The 6019-nt window shown below is 41.3% G+C and overlaps 1 protein-coding gene across 8 annotated transcripts in view; it reads right to left on the bottom strand.

Annotated features, from left to right (window-relative positions):
- RBFOX1 (RNA binding fox-1 homolog 1) overlaps window positions 1-6019 on the bottom strand; it is a 2204869-nt gene that overhangs the window by 662897 nt on the left and 1535953 nt on the right. The window lies entirely within an intron of this gene.

Below are 6019 nucleotides of genomic sequence, written 5' to 3'. Positions count from 1 at the left end.
AGAAGAAAACAACAATGTTCCTCTCCCAGAGGGTTATAATTCATCAGTATTTGTTTGGAAGTCAGCCTGTCGCAGGGCTGTGAAAAGGTGAAGAGACAGCTATGGAGCATACAGAAAAGGAAAAAGCTTTCCCCGCCAAGGTCAAGTATATATCAGCCGTGAGACAAAGCAACACTCATTTCAACCCGAGGCCACAATGTACCTTGACCCCAGCCTCATGAAAACAACAATTTGCAGTCGTCTATAAAACACTTCCTTTCCTTTCTCTGTTCCGTTGGCTTCTTCTGAATTCACACTCCTGAGTTAGCAGTATCTGGCTGTATTTTACAAGCATGTGTGTGCACTGCATCCTAAGATTTGGGGCCAAGATTTATCTCGTTCTCTGATGGCATTTTATCGTTATTAGCAATAAATTTCAGCTCCGTTAGTATTGCATTTAAATATGCACCAGCCAAGATAGAAAGGTGCTAGATCTATAGCACGCTATAAATTTCCATTATTTGCCATCATTCTATACTTGGGCCTTGGCAGAGCCCAGCCAAGACTGCACATTTTGTTTAGATCGCTCCTCTTCCCTAAAGGGAAACTTCGCCAACACTTGAAGCAGACACGATTTGCTGGCCGCAACTCTGTTTGCACCTTAACAGCTGTTTTGCTTTTTTATTTAGAGAGAACAGGGTTGCCACCATCTGTCTTTTGAAAAATGAGTTCTGCTCACAGCAACATGGAACCGTAAAAAAAGAGAGGAGAAAGGCTGAAGGATGAAGCCAAATGTCATGAGAGAGAGAGAGGGTCAATTCCAACAGGAGACAAAAATAATGATGAAACATTTACCACTTGAAAAAAAAAAAAGAAAACAAGTCGAGGATTTCAAGGTTGGAAAATGAGGCTCCCGTGACAACCCGAGAGAAAACCCTCAAGTTCTTTCCAACAAGTGCTGGCAGAACCCAAATAATGAATCCCCTTATCTACTCGGCATCCAGAGCTTCTGTCACACAGGCTGCTCATCGAATCCTAAAAGTGCCCAGGAAGGGCAATATTTTAATCAACTCCATTTTAGAGGTGAGCAAAATACAGTCATAAGCATCAATCAGATCTGGTTCAAGTCCAGCACTTCCACTTTCTAGTTTTGCCTCTGGTATCGTGCCTATTCCTGCACCCACCAAGCGATAAGGGTTTACTCAAGGGAAAGAATATCTGGAAGGACTTGATGAGATGATGCCTGCAAAGCCCTGTGCGTGGTACCCGGCACACAGACATGTTCAATAAGCTTCAGCTGTATCTGTTGTCCAAGCAGCTAAGTGACCCTGGTTAGGTCTGAAAGCTGGTGTGAGACGTGACCCCAGACTTAAATCCAGTCTGTAGAATTCAAGTCCACCATGATATATATATATATATGTATATATCATGGCAGCCATTTTCTAAAACTCAAGTATATAGGCTAGTTCATACCAAAGTGCTCTATTAACTCCCAATCCTCAGTGACTTCATACAGCAGAAGGTCATTGCTCACATATGCTACACGTCTAAGGTATATCCTGGGGGTGAGGCAGGTTCTGTTCCACATGATTACTCAAGGACCCAGGCTGATGGAGAGTGCAGCATCTCAACACAGGGCTTCAGGTTCACTGTAGCAGAAGAAGAGAGTGCTTGGCGACCTTGCACCCACTCTCCCATGCTGTGTCTCAGAAGTGACACACATTACTCCTGCCCACAACCCAAAGGCCAGAAAAAGTCTCATGGTCCCACTTAACTGCAGTGGGGGGACTGGGAAGTGTGGTCTACATGGGGATAACTACATGGGGATAACCACTGGTGTTGTCTACTACACCAACTAATGAGAATGATGGATTAACTAGGTCTTTCCCATCATATAGATTTTTATGTTTCCCTGGAACACGCTGCTTACTTCTATAGATACAGTTAAAACCAGACAAATTTGATATCCCACAATTCCTCATTCCAGAATAATATATCTGTTCCCCTCCCTAAACAACAAAAAAATGGCATTCAAATGAGTTATTGGTAATGAAATGTAACAGAATAGAATAGAATAGAGATATGAAATACTAGATTTCCAATCATCAAAGAAAATTTCAAACAATCACTCTTCCTTGTTTACTTAAAAGAACCTTTTTAACAAGAGGAGATGAATCGCATATGGGTGTCTAATTGGCTCTTAAGTTAGCCAGAAACTCAGAATAATGTAAACAGCCTCTATCCAAAGCAGTCCTGAATTAAGATGATGTTTGACACAGGAAGGGAAGAATGTCTGTTCCTCTTTCCAGTCTCTCGTCTAAAAGTTGTTTACAAAAACCTCCTGCTCGGTGCCTTATGTACGAGGACATTTTGATCCCACAGGTCTGGAATAGCACTCAGGTCTCTGTATTTTCACCAACTCTGTAAGGTGATTCTGATGCCCAGCGAGGGCTGGGAAGCCACGCTCTAGATCCACTCCACAGCCTAGGAAAGCAAACTCAGGAATGTACGGAGTTCCTGGTTTCCAATCCCAGACCATATATTCACTCAAAGCCTCGGTGTCCTTTACCATAATGATATAATGTCTGGACAACACCATCTGATTGTGAAGATTATATTAAAAAATATATGTGAAAACCTTTCAATACCTGTGGCATAATACAACTACTACTACAAACACCATGACAAATCCAGACCACTGATGGTGGTTAAGGGGAGAGAAAAAAAGACAACTTTAGCTACCTACTCTATCCCAGACCCAAAGTTTATGCTGTCCAATGCAGATACAAAAACACAATCAAAATGTGGTTTAAAATACAATGGGACACTATTCATCCTTAAAAAAATAAGGAAATTCTGCAATACTATGCAATATGGGTTAACATGGATGAACCTTGAGGACATTTGCTAAGTGAAATAAGCCAGTCACAAAAAGACAAATATTGCCTGATTCCACTTATATATCTAAACCCTTCAGATTAATAGAATCAATGAGTGAAATGGTGGTTACCAGGGGCTAAGGGGAGGAGGAAATAGGGAGTTACTAATGAATGGGAATAAAGTTTCAGTTAAGCAAAATGAATATGTTCTGGAGATCTGCTGTACGATATTGTACCTATAGTCAACAATTATGCATCGTACGCTTCACAAAGTTAATTTGTTAAGAGGGTAGATCTCATGTTAAGTGTCTTACCACAAAAAAAGTGAAAATGTTAAAAAGTCTATCCCCCCCAAAAAAAATTAACCATGGGGCTTGCAAGAAAAAAATGACAAAGACAATTCCTGTTTTCATGAAGCTTACAGTTTGGTAAATAACTTAGTCTTTAGCCTATTATCCATTCTCTCCCACCTAAGATACAATGTCATCACCTTAAAAGACTGGGAATAGAAGCTAGAATACATTTCCCAAAGCCTTTTGATGCATTTTTGCAAAGACTGTAGTCCAACCTAGACTTCAGTCTACCTGCCAATTTGAACGTTTGTTAGCCAAAGTTTCAGAACTTCGGACAGTTCTTTTAATTTATTCTGTATACAAAAGTTCCTATCCTAACACGTCTGTCACTTTAACTACCGTATGTATTTGTTTTTACTCTACTGAGTGAATATTGTTACCTGACCTCCTCTGCAGTCCTCTGAAACCTCCCCTTCCTTCTTTTAGAAAGAACCTTAATGTGGGGGATAGAAATATAGGATTTATTAAGATCATCATCTCTCCTCTCCAATTCCAAGGAACATCAATAGTGATGCTGCCATAATAGATTACATCAGGGCTTCTTAATCCTGGCACTATTGACATTTTGAGAGAGACAATTCCTTGTTGTGGGAGGCTGCCATGTGCATTGCTGGCTGTGTAGCAGCCTCACTTAACCCTACCCACTAGAGGCCAATAACGTCCCTCTCCCAGTTCTAGCATCCAAAAATGTCTCCAGGCATTGCCTCATGTCCTTGGGGGTGGGGCACACAAAATCACTTTCAGCTGAGAGAGATTGGCTTTTGTTTATTGCACATATACTATGAGCAAAACACTGGGTTAAGTTTTTAATACACCTTAACTCTTTTATTTTTTCAGCAGTCCTGAGTAGGAACTATTTTTATATCAATTTTTAGATAACATAATTGAGCCAATGAGTGCCAGGGCTGGATTCCAAAGTCACAAAGGTCATTCTCCTACTTTCCGTTCATCCCATTTTCAACATACCAATTGATGTAGAAATGAATTGCTAAGTGTATTTTGTTATCTTAGCGAGAGCACTAATTCCCTAGGAAGTTATACATTCCCCATGTCCCATTCAGACCCCATCATGTCCTGGGTCTCTAAGAAATGCAAAATCAATCCAGCACGTAATGACTGTGGATGAAGCCTCAGTGGCACCAAAGCTAGGAGAATGTCAACTTCTCTCCTGCCTTTTCAGTATGGTGAGACAAGATTTCGACCACCAGCCAGTTTTCAACAACTGATTCTCTTTGGGGAAATAAGTCTGGACCTACGAGATGTTGAGAATAACTTTTCAAGGACTGTCCCTTTACTTTAGGCACATACTTGCAATGGAAACGGTCTTGTTTCTACATGGTACACCCAGCCAGAGCTAACTGGAATTGGAAGTTAGTTGGAAGCTTCCACGGATAATTTGGTGGCATTTGACCGAGGAGAGATAGAATGGTACATCACTCCCTTGCATGGTGGTCTGTGATTTTTGTGATTTGGGAGATACTGACTGCCATTTGCTCCTGTGTAGATTGGGAATGCTATTGGACAAAAAGAGTAAGAAAGCACATGCACAGAGGAAAACACAGAGGAGCAATGAGCAAGAATGTCGTTGGTGACATCTCACCTTTCTTGAAAAAGAGCCAAATTCCTAGTCTTAGTTCATGCTAAATTTCCTTTGGTGCTTGAACTAGTTTGAGTTGGGTTTCTGTGATTCACAAATAAATCCTTAAGCTGGAAGTGGGGAAGGAGTGGTAAGCACAGGTATGCTTTCCCGGGAAGCATAGCTCTAGGTGGGAAGGGCCCAAGGGAGGGGCTGCTCCAGGCTGTGCAGGGAGGGGTACCTTGAAAGCATCAGTCTTAGCTCCCTGTGGATGGATGCATATGACTGCATCTGTCCCTTGAAAGGGAAGGCCACTGTTGCAAGAAGAATTTTCTTCTTGTTGGGTGTTTTGCATTTCTGCTTTAATAAACAGTATAATATAAATGAGGGGGGAGGTTAAAAAAGGTCTGTACTCTTTACTGTAGACTTTACAGGGTTGGTTGTGGCAGTTTGTCAGTCTGCAAGGATTAGTCAAAATTTAAAAGAAAGCCCAGAATTTCTATGATGACTTTGTTGGGCATAGCTTCCCAGCAATTATTGGGTCTTCCTTGTTTGAAGAGTCAGCTTAAAATGAATCATCCCCATGATGAAGAACGGTCTGTTGGATCTCGTTTTCTTCTGGAACACAACCCCCTGTGCACTGTTTGAATATTTAAGAATCACACTGTTAGAGAGAAAGGAAGGAGGCCAGAGATGTGTTATCCTAAAGTCCCTATCCCTTTTACTGTCTCTCCAAAGCAGTCCTTAACAGAGCTTGGGAAATAAGGTGGAAGAGACTTTCCATGTCATGAGGGACTGAAGGCTACTGACTTTCTGACACACCCACATGGCCCCAGACATCACCAGGTGGATGGAGGTGAGTCATGTTTTGTAGATGAAAAAGGATGGAGTTGAATAGATCTAAGTTTCAGTCCCAGATCTGCCACTAATAGTTACGTGACCTCATCTACCAGGCACTCAGTCTCCCAGCCTCAGATTCTTTGTCCTTAAGACTGGGACTTTTTTCTTTATTGGTCTTATATGGTTATGGAAGAGTTAAGTAAGAAAGTAGAACAAAAGCTCCTATTAGAGCTCTCAGCATTCAGTGATGGTCAACAATTTATAATGATCATGGTCTCATCCTAAGATTATTCTAGATCTTTGGCTGGCTGGATTCTGGAGCTGCTTCTCATTGGTGACTCCATATGTCTGGCTTAGAACCCACCTGTTTTTTTTTGTTTTTTTTTTTTTTT

The sequence above is a fragment of the Balaenoptera physalus genome, assembly GCF_965194825.1.
Source record: "Balaenoptera physalus genome assembly, chromosome: 16".
Lineage (NCBI taxonomy): Eukaryota > Metazoa > Chordata > Mammalia > Artiodactyla > Balaenopteridae > Balaenoptera > Balaenoptera physalus.
This window is presented reverse-complemented; position numbering and strand designations above follow the sequence as displayed.